This window comes from Takifugu rubripes, chromosome 13 (assembly GCF_901000725.2).
Source record: "Takifugu rubripes chromosome 13, fTakRub1.2, whole genome shotgun sequence".
NCBI lineage: Eukaryota > Metazoa > Chordata > Actinopteri > Tetraodontiformes > Tetraodontidae > Takifugu > Takifugu rubripes.
Window position 1 is genome coordinate 11,019,387 of NC_042297.1, and position 15,711 is coordinate 11,035,097.

The 15,711-nt window shown below is 44.9% G+C and overlaps 2 long non-coding RNA genes and 3 pseudogenes across 2 annotated transcripts; all 5 read left to right on the forward strand.

Annotated features, from left to right (window-relative positions):
* The first annotated feature begins 888 nt into the window (after nucleotides 1-888).
* On the forward strand, nucleotides 889-2,884 carry LOC115252068 (uncharacterized). Its single transcript, XR_003890506.1, has 3 exons — nucleotides 889-1,275; nucleotides 2,604-2,726; nucleotides 2,866-2,884. It is a non-coding gene; the product is annotated as an uncharacterized lncRNA (long non-coding RNA).
* A 1,110-nt stretch (nucleotides 2,885-3,994) lies between these two features.
* On the forward strand, nucleotides 3,995-4,455 carry LOC115252064 (uncharacterized). Its single transcript, XR_003890500.1, has 2 exons — nucleotides 3,995-4,219; nucleotides 4,306-4,455. It is a non-coding gene; the product is annotated as an uncharacterized lncRNA (long non-coding RNA).
* A 1,773-nt stretch (nucleotides 4,456-6,228) lies between these two features.
* Nucleotides 6,229-6,879, forward strand: LOC115252062 (retinal cone rhodopsin-sensitive cGMP 3',5'-cyclic phosphodiesterase subunit gamma-like; annotated as a pseudogene).
* Nucleotides 6,880-7,019: 140 nt separating this feature from the next.
* On the forward strand, nucleotides 7,020-11,209 carry LOC115251990 (guanylyl cyclase-activating protein 2-like; annotated as a pseudogene).
* Nucleotides 11,210-12,240: 1,031 nt separating this feature from the next.
* LOC115252058 (guanylyl cyclase-activating protein 2-like) lies at nucleotides 12,241-13,136 on the forward strand (annotated as a pseudogene).
* The last annotated feature ends 2,575 nt before the right edge of the window (nucleotides 13,137-15,711 follow it).

Genomic DNA, 15,711 nt, shown 5'->3' on the forward strand with positions numbered 1-15,711 from the left:
CAGGAGTTCCCTTAAACACATGCTGTTCCAGCAAGTCTGTGTTAGACACCACAGAACCAGTTCAGCACTGGTATAACTGACCACCACCAGAACCAGTTCTTGTGTTCCTTTAAAATAAGAAAATGATTATTGTTAATAGTTCTGACCCCATCAAAGGAGGAACAACTTGAATGAAAGTCAAAGTAAAGTAACAGAAACTGGAAGCTTCTCAGCGTGTCGGTGGACATGTCGTCACTGGAAACATGTATTCTCTTCATCTGTCCCGCGTCAGAGGAGCAGAGCATGCAGTTTCACCCCGACAACATCCGATAGATTGGCTTGTTCAGATTTTAGGCAACACTAGCGCCACCTAGTCTCATTATACTGGCAGAAGGACTTTGGTCCATCACTGGATATGAAACTGTCCGCAGTAAATTAATGTAGAAACAGCCTTTATTTGACGATCTGAAGGCGTCTCGCTCTGCGGGAGAAGAGTTGGGTTTTTTTTAGTGAAGAATACATCCAAAAATATATCTTATATAATTGTACGGTGACATTTGGGTGTATAAATAGACGCGCTCGTCCTTTCATGCGATCCTTGTGCGCTCTGCTGCCACCTAGTGGCTCGTGTCAGAATTGGAGTTGCTGATGTGAGGAACTGGTGAAATAGTCAGGTCTCCAGTGTGTCCTGATCCGCCCCTCCAGGTCCACGTCTCACTTTAAAACCTCCCATTCCTTCAACAAGAGATGAGGTGGGAAAACAGCGGCTTCGCAAGTCTGTGTGACAGGAAAAATCATTTTAGAAATATTCAACGTAGACTTTGTTTACTGCTGAAACTGAACAGGACTGACGAAGCACGCGCGCGCGCATACACACACACACACACACACACACACACACACACACACGCACACACAGAGGAATGCTGATATCTCTGGGGAGGGGGGAGTGTGAATGCCGCTCCTCTCAGTTTATTCATATTTACTCTCGGTGGGCGGGGCCAGTTTCACCGTCGTGACCAGTGACATCACAAACACTCGTCACTCATCATTCTTGTGACTGTAAAAAGCTTTTTATCCTAAACTTCCAGGTTTAATTTGTGATTTTCTGTAACCGGTAACTGTGCAGCGGCGATACTTGTGTTATTTTGTGGGGAAACCCGAGGGAGAGCTGATACATTAGGACAGCACGTCCAGAACAGCCGCATTCCACAGGTGACTCCTCCTCTTCCTCCTCCTCTGCTTCTCCTCCTCCAGAGAGAAGAGACCATCACTGACAGAAGCCTGAGCTGACAGGTGAGTCTTCCTCTATTACATCTTCGTGCTGCCATGAGTCTGGACCAGAACACGCGTGTGGGAGGTTTTAAAAATGATCTCTTCTAAGTCAGTCAAAAGTTTCTTCGTTTTTTTTGGGGTGTTTTGCCCCTGTAAAATCTGGTGTCACATGCTGTCAGAATGTTTTCATGTCCTCTGAAACAGCATCTACCGATCTCCATGACGAGTTAAATCATTTTAATTCTTCCTGGCTGCGTTAATTACATATACAAAACGCATTTAACTTATAGAAGAAAAAAGGTTCCCACCGGATCTGCCCACCTGAGAACAGATGACCCCACACTCACACACACACTCACACGCACACGCACACACACGCACACACACACACACACACACACACACACACACACACATACAGGAATGAAGGGTGATATTTGAAGAGTGAGACAGGAACAGAGAGTTTAAACATGAAACTGTTGATCTGACTGGAGAGTGAGTCAGAAAGTGGGCGGGGCCTGAACCTGCAGGAATGTTGCTCAACATGGCAACATTCAGCACACACACACACACACACCACACACACACACTCACATTCTATTCATGCTAAATACATTTACACATGTAAAAGCTGTGGGGAATATTAAAAACAAGAAAAAACCAACTTCCTGATTCACTTCAACTGCACATTCAGGTCTGTTGAAATTATAATTATTCTAATAACGAATAAGCTTTACTAGTGCAACATGGATGACGTCACACTTACCGGACATCTTTGGGCTGGATTTCTATGGTGGATAAAGCAAAATGGCATAACTTCTTGAGTTTAACCTTTCTATGTTTACAATAAAGGGAAAATGAATGAACTAATAAGCATTTAATTGAAATAATAAAAGAAAAGGTGAACTAAACACCATAGTTTGTCCCACTTTGAGTATTCGTCTGTAAATATCGATCTATCCATTTAAAGTGGAACACTTGTTTATTTTTCTGTGCTGTGAAGATCTTAGTGGGCTGAAGCTACAGCAATGTACCGAGAGAGCAGAAAAACAGGTGAATAAATATCACCTGTGGCGGTTGAGCGGTTTCCAGAGTGGTGGCGCCGAGCTACCGGGGCCCTGGCTGAGACGGGACACGCTCAAGCCTCACTAGCTTAATATAGACAAAGCTGTGACGAGTGAGACCGAGTCATGCAACATGGTCCAAACACCCTGAGACGTGTCCTGTCTGGCTTATCTCAGCTAAGAACTCAACTGAGCATCAGTCTGATTGTAAATTCCTGTGGATGCTGCGTTGTGCACGTGTGAGGTTTGGACGTGTGTTTGATCCTCCCACCGTGGTTTTTACAGGTGACGCTGACACAAGAGTGATGGAGCTGAAGGTGTGGGTGGACGGTGTCGTCCGGGTGGTGTGTGGCCTGACGCTGGACACTTCCTGTAAGGCCGTGGTCATCGCTCTGGCGCAGTCGCTCGGTAATCCTCAATCACATGACCGTACAATCTGTTTCGTTTGTAAAATGAACACGTGTCATTGGAGCGCTTGGGCGAAGGTCTCTCTCTTCATGTTGGAGACCACGGACTGACCCGTGTCTCTGTTCTGAACCCTTCACAGGTCAGACTGGACGGTACCCTCCTGGTCATGAAGTTACACGAGACTGAGAGGCAGCTGGAGGCCAATGACTGTCCCCTGCAGCTTCTGGCCCAGCTGGGCCAGCTCTCTGCACAGGTCCAGTTTACGCTGCAGAGGACTGGGCCCAGCCTCGAGCACGGTCCAAACACACGCCCCAGGGAGAGACATCGGCCCGGGTCCAGGCCTACAGAACCACAGTCCTTACAGCAGAGGGTTCCGGGCAAGGCTTCCAGGTCCTCGGCGCATCCCAGGAGAAACCACCTAAACCGGTCCTGGTCTCCGTCTCCTCACGTCTCCCTCGGAACTACGAGCGTCTCCCCTCTCTTTCCTGACCAAACATCCTCAAAAGAAGAGGTGTTCCGGCATATTCTGCAGCAAGAGCAGAGGTTACGCGACCTGCAGGTTCTGCTTCAGAGCTTAGACAGAGACACAGCACTGTGGGAACTGGACAGCACCTCCGCTCCAACTCCCGGTCCAAATCCAAAACTAGTGGAACGGCTGGAGGAGCGGCTGAGGCAGAACGAGGCAGAACTCCTGCTGGGAGAACATTGGGAGGGAGAACTTGAGGCTGAGACGGACAGAGAGCGAGGTACACGGTCCACACTGTTCACACGCTCCAGATTCCTGCCTTCTTCCGCTGACATTTTTCTACTTGATGAGCAGAGCTGCACCGGCATCTGGAGCAGATCCACTCATCCCTGGACGACCACGGCAGCCAGCTGCAGCTGCAACATCTGCAGCAGCTGCAGCAGCATGCCGCGTGTCTCAGGCAGGACCTGAACCTCCCGGCCCACCCACAGAGAGGTCCTGTGCAGGCCGTGGATGAAGAGGAGGTCCTGAAGCCCCTGCAGCAGGAGCTCCAGCACCGACTGTGGCAGGCACAAGAACTGGACGCCACGCTGGCCCAGACACAGGGGGTGCTACGGACCGCAGAGCAGATGCTGGCAGGTACAAACGCCTCCACACACACTGTTCTCCTGTGGTTGGACCAGCGCTCTGCTGAAGCTGGCCAATCCTCTGGGGCGCTGAGGTTCGGTGCAGAAACCATCGAAACCAACCAGATATTCAGAATAAACCCATCACGGCTGAGATGAATGTCACAGAGAACGACAGATATGAGGAAAATAGACCCTATTGCTGACGATGACGATATGGTGTCCTCCTCAGGACCGACAGAGGACGGTGGAGGAGCTGAATAAGGAGCTGAGGCAGTGCAAACTGCAGCAGTTCATCCAGAAAAGCGGAGGTCTACCGCCTGACCAGAACATCTCGCAGCAGACCACAAACATTTACATCATTAACGCCGGCATCGTGGAGCAGGAGGTGCCAGGCCTCTGTAAGCCGAGACTCTAATCAGCAGATCACAGAATCACAAAAAACTAAAACAGAAACTTAACAGATGGGTTTTCTCTGTTCCTGCAGGACATCCAGGACAAGAACTACGTCACTGAAGATCCATCCAACTTCCATCTATGTGTGTGTGTGTGTGCGCGAGAGAGAGAAAGAGAGAGAGAGCATGTGATTCAAATATATATATTTTTTTAAGTACAATAAAATAATAGGTTGATTGTGCAGCTTTGCTAAAATTTTCAGCCTCCCTTTGTAGAGTCACACTTAAAATTACTTAAGCAGAAATTTCCATTTTGTTTAACGGACTTTGTCCTGGAGTTCGGCCTGAATCCACTAGAGGGAGACAAACCGCACACGATCTCCATTCGTTTCATTCAAAAAATCACAAAGAACATAAAATCTTAGGATGTTTAGGTTTCTCCCAGTCTTCATATTTAGCAATAATGACACAAAACAAGAGTCACATGACATGTTTGTGTGTTTTTAGTTGTCAAAAGGTAAAATGAGATGAAGCACTGCCGCTGCTTGAGCTGTAAATGAGAGAGAACCAGACTGACAACCCATGACAACAATGTGCTAACCGCCTCACCTGAACCTTAGAGATATTTTTGGTTTTGGCTTGGGTGGAGTCCTGTTAGATCCACTGATCCAGTTAACCATGGTGTGCTTTTGGGGGGGTTAAGGGTTACATCAGCTCTTTATAATTCAGGTCATTCTGTGTAATCCAATCTAAACGCCATGACTATATTCCTGCTAATACACCACCACTTCTCCTCTGACCTCCTGGTTCTTAACTGACCTGAGAGCTGTCATTACGTATTAGGAGGAGTTGGTTCGGAAGATCACTGAGATCATTAAATAATCTGGAGAAATAGTAACCAAAATCCCAGTTATTCAGTCGCACTGAAGTTGAAGTTAAAACCCTGAGGATGGAGGTTCAGAACAGCCTCAGGAGTGATGCCGAGAACTTCCTGGTCAGTCTGGGGTCCTGAACCATTCTAACCAATCTGAAGGAGCCACCTGAGGATGAGAAGCTAAACGTCAGTTAGCATGCTAACTTTGTTTTCTTCTCACAGCTATTCACAGCAAAACACCCTTCAGGTTCCTGTTTCATGTGATTGGCCTACAGTCAGCAAGACAGACGAACAGGAGCCCCCCCATGAGCCTGGTCCTACTCAGGGTTTCTTCTTCCTTTACAAGAGTTGAGTTGCATCAACTTTGTGGTGCCGTGATTGACTAATAGTGTTTTACCTACATTTTTTTCTCTTTGAGTGAAACTGCGTATCAATAAAGAGCCAATAAACTCATAGGAAATCAATCTAAACCTTTACTTTCACCCTCGGTGAATGAGCGCGGTGAATTTCTCTGTGGGATTGATTAAGTCTGCTTCATGTGTTGCAATCTCCCGTCATGTTGTTTGTCCTGCCAATATGTTTAGCCTGTTGTCATTAATCAGTAATCCTGGTCTAATCCGTACTGTAAGCATAACACAGCAACATAGTTTCCATAGATTTACTTTAGAACGACTGCAAAAGCCTAATCTCAGATTTCTCTCTGGATTATGATGGGAAGTTGGTTTATCATTGGTGAGGTGGCCAGTCATATTTAGGACTTTAAGCCCCACTTTCCCCATAGTTTAAGTTTACACTCCCAAGAAATTAAAAACATCAGAATGCTGTCTGCTGTTGTGTCTCTGACCACCCAATTTGCATCTTTCCTTCAATTTCCCACGTTGTAACTAAACGTGAGGACGATTCTGTTCCCACTTTGGGTCTGCTGGACCAGCGGGGTGAGCAGGGGTTCCAACAGACACATTGTGTCCTCCCGCAGCAAGCTTATCTCTGAAAATACTCATAACTCCATTAGCAGCTTTGAGCCTGAGCTCCACAGTATATAAACCCACAGGCTGAGCCCCAACACTGACAGAGAGCCTGCAAAAAGAAAGAGAACCTTCTCTTTGTTTTGCAAACACCTCTCCAGCTCCTCTCTTCCAGCTCGTCGACACAAACCGGCACCACCTCCAGCACAGGTGAGGACCGAGGGTGGGGTTTACGAGCCCTAATACCATTGTAATTCCATCAGGAGACATTTGAAGCTGGAATAATCGGGAATATTATTTCGTGTTCGGGATTAAAGGCCGAGAGGGGAGACCTTTGTGTGAGTGCGCTTATTCTGCATCTTCCTGTCGCAACAGAAATGAACGCAGCAGTCGAAGGAGCCGACGGAGCCAAAGCTGCTCCACCCAAATTCAAACAGAAGGAGAGCCGGCAGTTCAAGAGCAAAGCTCCCAAAGCTGGACAGAAGGGGTGAGTGTGAGAAAAGAGAGAAAACTGAGAGAGAGAGAGAGAGAGAGAGAGAGGAGTGTTGGAAGACAACCTAAAATAAAAGAGAAGTATCCAGTTGTAACCAGACCCAGAGAACGAGGCTCTGACCTGAGTTTCTCCTTCTGTCTGCAGCTTCGACGACGTCCCAGGGATGGACGGACTGGGAGGTAACAGTCGATCGCGTCAATGACTGATGGCTGGCGTGAGTCCATGAGCATGTGTTGACCTGCTGTCCCTCTCCTGCAGACGCCGCCGTCATCTGCCCCTGGAGGCCTTCGGGGACATGGAGCTGAGTGACCTGGCTCAGTTCGGCATCGTGTAGACGGATTGAGGGGAGCGGAGTGTTCCTGGAGGCCACCATCCAGCAGCCTTTTCTCCTCCGCTCTCTCCGTCTCATCTCCATGGAGACGAGAAGGTGGACTTCTGAGCAGTGTGGAAAGAAGCTCTTGGACCTCTTCGAGGATGAATGACATCACAGGAAGTGATATTGCGTTCCTGACGTCTGTTGGTAGACCAGCACCCGTAAAAGTGTCACTCACTGTACAGCTGCTTTGGTTTGTTTCCACGACGACGGCGAGACAACACTTCATTAAACACAGTAGACTGTAAATATCTATCTATCTATCTATCTATCTATCTATCTATCTATCTATCTATCTATCTATCTATCTATCTATCTAAACTGTAAACTGTACAGAACGCGGTTCTAATAAAGTTTATTCGAGTTATTTGGGTGGTTTCCTGTCTTCTCGTCTCTCTATCTTAACAGCTGATTAGAGACAGATTCATTTATTTATAGAAAGAAATGAAACACGACTAATCAGGAGAACTAAGAAAGAATTGATCACAAACAATCAACTAAAACAATGAGCCAGGGAGGGAGGGCGGAGCCACAGGTAAGAGAGAACAGGTGAGAGCAGTCAGAGCAATCAGGACAAAGTCAGTGTTTATATTTATAGGTTTTTATTTTGAAATGGTTACTTTAAAAAAAAAAACAACACCTCATCAGTGTAAATTGATTTTTAATTTTATTTATTTTGATTGGTCAGAAGTTACAAGAAGCCGAGACTGATGAAATCCAACAAGAATGTAGCTCAGCTTAACTTAGAGCTCAGTGGTGACAGGTCAGCTTTTGGTTTTACATTTTAATCAATGTAAAAGAGTAAATAAATACTTACAGTTTATGTAGAGCAACACACAAAAACAGATTTGTCATGTTTACCTTATAAAACATGACCTTTTCCCATAAGGACTAATTTTAAAGTGGATTATGTTTGACAATTAGGGAGATGATCCATCGGGATGCAGCAGAACCTTGAGATGAAAGCAGCTTAGAACAGAATTACATAAAGATTGAAATAGGATAAATGTCTTGTTAAAAGCCTTCAAGATGAAAGCAGGAGCAGCGGCAGCTGGAGGCACCACACCTTTTGTTTGTTTGTTTGTTTGTTTGTCTAGCAGCTTTGCCACTGATCAGTATCTGAAGCGGTATTTGTGAGATGTGTCTCTATTAATAGTTTCGTCCTTCGTCTCAGTTCAAATTTCATGGAGGTGTTTGTATCAAGGTGCAGCCGTGCACGTTTCCGTCCAGCATGTGGCGCCTGCTGGACGCCTGACGGTGACTCCAGGGTGGTAAACAGGAAAGGGACAAACATAAGGCTGCTTTGACTTTGACCTTTGACCTACAGTGTCCGGAGGATGAGCCAGAGGGGATTTTTGTGGAAAGAAATTTACATTTAAATTTTTTTTATAATGGTTTACTTCTACTTCTGAAGCTGAAGGTCGTGTTCGCGCCACCTATAATGTATGTGACCACCAGGGGGCAGTCGGGGTTCTCCCCACCAGAGACCCCATGAAAAAAGCGAGTGCTTAGACTAAATTAAAGGGAAACAAATAATCTGGAGTTTGAGGTGTTGGTCAGATACGGTGCAGAGCAGAAGGTTCCACCAATCACGCTACAACATCCCGCAGACGAGGTTGTCAGGTCAGGTGGTGACTTTTTATCCAGATACGTTGATCTTCCAGCTGGCGTCCTCGGTGGACATTTTAGATTTAATTAAGTTGATATCATTAAATGCTGCTTCTGTTAGACCTGTTAAAAAAATAAAGGGCCACGCCAGGAGCCTGACTTGGAGTTCACCGCTGGCAGGAGATCAAGAGATGAAGGGTTAATCGGATTGAGGCAGAGGCTACTATACCTCTGACTGTGGCACAAAGCTCAGAGGGTTGCGAGGAGATCTTCCGTCAGACAGAAGACATCAGTGGGGCCATGGGACAGGACGAAAGCCCGCACCGAGGAGCTGGACTCGTCTCAGATTCAGGAACTGTGCCTCCTTTCATGAAGGAGTGTCCGAGCGGCGCGCTGCACCTCCACGAGTTCAAGAGGATCTTTGGTGTTCAGAGCACCTCGGTGGAAGAGTCCCTCTACATCGAGACCATTTTCCATTCCTTCGACACAAACAAGGTAAAAGGTTAGGTTAAACGCTCAGTTCTCTGCGCCCTTCAAGTCCTGTGATAAAACTCCGTCTCTGTCGGTGCCTCCAGGACAACGCCCTGGACTTCCTGGAGTACGTGGCAGCGCCGCATCTGCTCTTACGGGGAAACCTGGAAGATAGACTGAAGTGGTCCTTCAAGATGTATGACAAGGACGGGAACGGCAAGTTGGACCGGCAGGAGGTGAAAAGACTCATCAAGGTGAGACGGCATTTTGTAGCATAGCGTCACATTATTGTGGAGAGGTTTCATAATTCAAATCCTCTTACGGTCAGGGCTCAGTGTCCAGGTTTAGGTCCTGCAGGTTGACAGGGCATTAGGGTGGAGGAGTGGAGCGTCTCTGAGGCTATTCTAGATCATCTTTGGTTACCGAACTGACTGAGGTGATATTTGGACCACTAAAGCAAACACCTCATTTAAAGATCACTTCTAAACACAGATAAAATAAAGGTTTGCGATCGACAGTTCATTGATGTCTTTATGGTAGAGACACACACAGGTTAAGAAAGGTAACAGTGCATCTGAGCAGGGGGTGGGGCCAAACAGCACACTGTTTCTTGCTGTTACGAGAACAAGAAAAGGACAAATTTATTCCAGATTTAGTCCCCAGGAGGAGCGTGTAGCAGAGCTTTCACCCTCATTTGATGTTCCTACGCGCGTGCTGACTTGATTTATGTGAAATGTTTAGTCGTCATCTGACGTCTGATGCAACAAATGTGTCATTTTGTTCTTTTGGTTTTTAAAGATTATTCACAAAATCAAACTCCAGAGGAGTGACATCAACATGACGCCGTCTGAGATCTGCGACAGGATCTTTGAGTTGGTCGACAACAACAACGACGGTGGGTTTTAGTCTCGGTATTTATTTTCTATACCTTCTTATCATGGAAATCAAACATGGGGAGTGGCTTGATTTAGACCCTGTTCTCTGATTGGACCAGAACCATTTCCTGGCTGACAACAGTCTCTTAATAATGTGTGTTTCAATATCTACATAATGAAGAGGTTTTGTTGGTTTTGCCTTACGTCAGACGTGTGTTGTGATGTCCTGCAGGTCAGATCTCTTTGTCGGAATTCATGGAAGGTGCCCAGAAGGATGAATGGGTCATGAACCTCCTGAAACTGGACGTCAACGCCACCAGCTGGGTCCTCCACAACTGTGAAAAATTGCCCTGATGGTTTACGCTCCATGACGGTGTTTTATTTTTTGTCTGGAGTGGTTTGTTCTCGTGTCCCTGGGAGCAGGAGGCAGAGATGGGAGCTCTTGGCTGACAGTGGTTTCTATGGTTTCAGCTGCTGGTCTGAAGGTCTGAGTCCATGAAGAAAACCCAAAGTCAGCAGGGACAGACTCACGGAGTGGACGTGTTCTTCCACTCCATCATTGTTTCTTTAGCATCATTCTTACTATTATTATGCAAATATATTTTTGATAAAACTGAGCAGTTACACGAAGCTACACGATGCTACATGAAGCTACATGAAGCTACACGAAGCTACACGATGCTACATGAAGCTACACGATGCTACATGATGTGCTGTACGCTGACTGGTTGAGAGAGGATCCTCAGTTCACCCGAGACCAGTCTGGAACGTCACTCTTGTTGTATTTCAGCTGTAGTTTTAGTCATTTATTGTTTCAGTTCTGAATAATTTTTAATGTTTTTTGACTGGAATGATGTTGCTAATGCAGCTAATACCAACTAACCACACAGTCCAAGATGGCGAGCTGAACCATATGGGCCGACATGCTCGATGAAAATGCAAGCTTATCGTACCTGCACAGCAGGGGGCGCTAGCTCACTGAACGGGCTGCCAAAGCGACGCTGCACAAATCTTTCTGTGTGTTTATATGAAAACTTGAACCTTGCTATGAAAAAGAATCTTACCAGGCAGTAAGCACACCTTTAGTCAGTTTCATTGTTAACTCAGAGCAACGTCCTGCATCAGGAACTGTCAGCACTCCACTTCCTGGGAATAACCGGTCAAGTTTTAGAGTGGACGGAATCTTTCCATCTGTCTGCTCTTATGTTACCTCATCTTCTTCACCTTCTCTGCCTTCTGCATCATCTACTCTGGAATCAGTCCACACATCATTGTGCAATATGTTCATTTTCTGTTACCTGTTTCATTCTGGTATTAAAAAAAAGTTCCAACCCGTTTTCATTGTGCTGTCTTGGGTTTCATTGAGTGCAGGTTCTTGTTATGACCCCACAAATCTTTGTATAAGAGGCTTTGAGCATAATCCTGCAGGGATTAGAGTACACACATTTGGCAGCTGATCAGTGTGTTTGTGGGAGTTTGGAGACATGAGAATAGGTGAAAGTGCAGACACGTGAAAATTAAAATAGTATTTATGTGGAAAAGAACATTTTGGTGGCCCAGCGCCTTGAAGGAGGAAGGTTGGGGGTGGTGGGTAATGCCTGTCTTTGTGTGTGTTTTTGGAAGTGAGGACATTTGGCTGTTTGAAGGTTAAGTGATGGTTTAAAGATTGGGTTTATAATTGGGTTTAGGTCAGGGTTGGCGTAGTTGGGATGGTATGGGTAAGGAGCTGGGTAAGGCAATACACCTAGACGAGTCCTCACAAAGATAGTACAAGTACAAGGATGTGTGTGTGTGATGCAGCATTTGTTTTAAGACAATGGTTGTGTGCTCATGTAGCCGAAGCTGTTTGGATTATGTCCTGAAGAGCACCAGCTGGACAGAAGGTTCTTTGATCCATAATTTGAAGAATTGCGCAGTCTCTCTGGGACTGGGACTCCTCCCTCCAAGATGATCTGGTGATTGAGACCAGGTTGGTTTCCCATCGGCAGCTCTGGGATGGTCATCAGATCAAGTTCAGACCTTGACGTCATCAGGCTTCTAATCTCGTTGAGGTTTTCTCTCCAGGGGAAAATCTCTTCAGTCAGTCAGAGCTGAAGATCAAGATCATAAACAAACTAAAAAAATAAAAAAAATTTAGACAGGAAATGGCTTCAATCACAGGAGATGAAACAAATACTGCAGAAAGAACAGGGATGTCTGGAGGGGATTTGAGGAGTCAATTGGATTGTCTTACTGGCTCGCTGAATAGCCCCGACAGGGTCAAAACACCAGGGACTGAGATAAAGACCTGAGAAGACGGGAAGTTCTCCTTCTCTGAAGGAGAACTGTGAAGGAGTTTTATTATTCCAGATCTTCTGGGTTTACAATTATGGGTCAACACAGGGTTGGAGAAGAAAAGGAGGTAGGTCTCCAGGACATCCAGGAACTCTACAGGAAGTTGCAAGTGATGTCCAGTGGGAATTTGCACGTACATGAGTTCAAGAGAATCTTTGGATTAACAGCAGCTCCACCGTTGAAGAAACAGCATATATGGAAATGGTGTTTTGAATCCTTTGACACAACAAGGTGAGAAAACATAAAAAACAAAAAAAGGTGACATTTTGGGATGATTCCATGATTGTGAGTGATATTCTGCCTCTACCATCCCGGTTCCCTCTAGGATGGTAAAATAGACTTCCTGGAATATGTGGCAGCCATTCATCTGGTTCTCCGTGGAAAACTCGAGGACAAACTCAGATGGTCTTTCAAAGTTTATGACAGAGACGGAAATGGCTGTCTGGACAAACAGGAAGTGAGACACATCGTCAAGGTACGATTTTAATCACTGGGATTTCTTTAACCATAACGGTGTGACCTTTGACCTATGCTTTGGTTTTGATCTCCCAGATTATCCACAAAATCAAGAAAAAAAGCGATATGAGTGTCACAGAAAAGATTGAGGATGTTTGTGACAGAATATTTGAGCTGGTGGACAAGAATAAAGACAGTAAGTAAGCGATAATCTGAGCATCACGGTTATTATCACAATAATAAAAATTCAGAATGAGCATAAATGTGGTAGCGATGATGGCTGATTAAAGCATAATCTGCTCTGACTGTCTTCTCTTCCTTTTTTTCATGTTCAGGTCAGATTTCTTTAGAAGAATTCATTGAAGGAGCTGAAAAGGACCCGTGGCTCATGAACCAGCTCAGATTGGACATTGGCCCCTGTGAGTGGTTCATCGAGCAGCGAGAAAAGAAACTCTGACTTTATCTGGGAGGGGGTGGGGGGCATTATTATCTTTTTCTATCGTGTGGGAAAAAAGAAAACCATGGCTGAAAAGCTCATATGTAAAAGCCCGAATAGGACACCTATGGAATTTTTATAATATAATTTGTTATATAGAGTAAGACAATTAAATATGAAATATGTCCTATTAAAGAAAAAGAGAGAAAGAAATGCAGTTTTGTGATCTTATTTTTTGTGATGTTTTTGGTATTAAATCCTGATTAATGTATCACAGTTGACTGTTTGTGTTGTAGTTACGGCTCTGTATTTATGGAATCTTCAGGACTTCATCTCAGTGCAGTCCACAGCTGCTGGCACAGAAAACTAAACTGGCCAACCAGTTAATTAAAAAGAAGCATAATCCATGAGTTGGAGATCAACGACAATGCATCACTGATTATGTCAATGAATAAAGAATGAGAGATGGATTTTTCATGTACAGATTTGAATGTAACTAATGATTTGAGCCAAATATGTTGATGAGATGACAGACAGATCCTTCCTGCTAACTTGACCGACCAACCAAGCAGGTGTTTAGGTGAGTGCGTGCAGGTGTGCGTGAGAGAGATGACAAATTGAATGGACCACTGCAGTAAGACTAGCGGGTTGCTCTAAGTACCCAAAACGGAACTAATTATGTGCGTAAATCTTGGAGTATTTGTTACTCTTTGGGGTAACACTACGTCTCTGTTCTCAGAGAAAAAACATTCATTAGGCCGATTAGAGGACACCTTTATAAAATATAGTATATGCCTTAATTTAGAATGTTAAGGTAAATAATGTAAAATCTGGCGATAAGACTAAAGTACCTTGAAGAGCAACTTCCGGGTTTATGGTAACAAGGCTGCGCATGCGCACGGTCTGTTGACAAATGTGAATGATGCGTAACTCTGCGTATCTATGCGATTTAGAAGTGGAATAAGATGTAAATTCCGAGATTCTTCGCAGTTGCAGATAGCGAAGTCGGCACTTCATGAAGTTTTGAATCCGGTAATCACTTAAAACTAATTGTGCTATGTCTGTAAATCTGGTTATGGAGATGTAGTTGGCTGCTAAGCTACATTAGCATCTAGCTGCAAGGCTCTCAAGACGCTAGTTTGTTTAATATCAATTTTAGACTCAGTTGCTGCACAATTCCGTTGCAGTCCGACATCACAACGACCATCGTGAGATGATTTGTTCCAATTTTGCTGTTAAAATTAACCGTGTACTGCCCGAGATGCAAACTAATGTCATTAACTTGGCTAATGTATAATACTTCATTTACCCATTATAACCATTAGGAACTAGGCTTGTATGTCACAGGATATTTTCTCCAGCTTTGTCAACTGCCGATTGCTTTCTACGTGCATGTTCCGAAGACAGTTTAAGAACTAGTCCTCTAGGTGACAGGTTCCAACTTTATTGTTGCCTCCTGTCTGCAGATCTTCTATTATACTGATTTGGTCCTCGACAGAAATTGAGTGCCGGTATGAACAGGTTGCATAAAACTCTACAGGCGCTGGTTTTAGCTGCAGATGATACCTGGTGTGTAAGATGGAACCTGTTTGACCTGACCGTCCCTGCGTCACATGGGTTGATTCTGCTGCTGGTTGAATGAGCTGGATCTGCTGGGCCTCAAAATGAGGGCCATTCGGTGTTAGCAGACCAGCCCCTGACAGCATTTATTCTGTCGCTCTCTTTTCTCATGGTCTGTGTCCTCCTGCTCTTCCTGGATGCCTGGTTTTATTTGAATTTAGTCATTGTCACTCATTTGAATACAATATGAGTGCTGCTCCTAGTAGCTTCAGACTTCAGCTTAAACATCGACAGCCTGTCGATTAGTGGTTGGAATTCCATTATGAGCCAAGCCTCATGACTTTCAAACGTCATCAGATTGCTGATATGTGGTATATTTGTGGCAGGGCACTTGTAGCAATACAAATAATTCCATACTGGGCATTTTACTGGAACCGCAACTGTGTTGTTCTTGTAGTATGAACAACATTCCTGTTTGGTTTTACTTTATTTATGTGATTTAGTCATGAAGTCACAAACAAACTCTGTATATTTTAATAATCTATATATTTACTTATAGACAAAAGTATCTGTTCTCTTCCACTCTACGTTTGTATGATTACACTTTGGGTTTTTGAGCCTAAAGTTAAAAGATTAACTTGAGCATCTTTCATCCACAAAGCTCATTTAAAAGTTCAGACTTGAGACATTTACGACAGAAATGAGTCAAATGAATGATGAATTCTTTATATTCCAGACAAGCCAACTAACACAACATCATTGAGTGTGACATTGAAATTCTGAAGTGTGTGCGTGTGCGTGCCGTGCGTGTGTGTGTGTGTTACAGGTCTCAGGTGAAACCATGCTGAAATGGTTTTTCCGGGGAGGGAGGCAGAGTCTGGCTCTGTAGTAAGTACTGATGTTTCAGTCTTCTTATGGACTCTCATTGTAATCAGGGTCAGGTGACAGATGCCGGGGGGGGTCCAGAGGTCAGCAGAAACCAGAATTGCTCCATCACAGCCCACCCAATTCAGGTTCTTGTCTCGGATCAGCCTAAAAAGTGGAAAAGGGGGG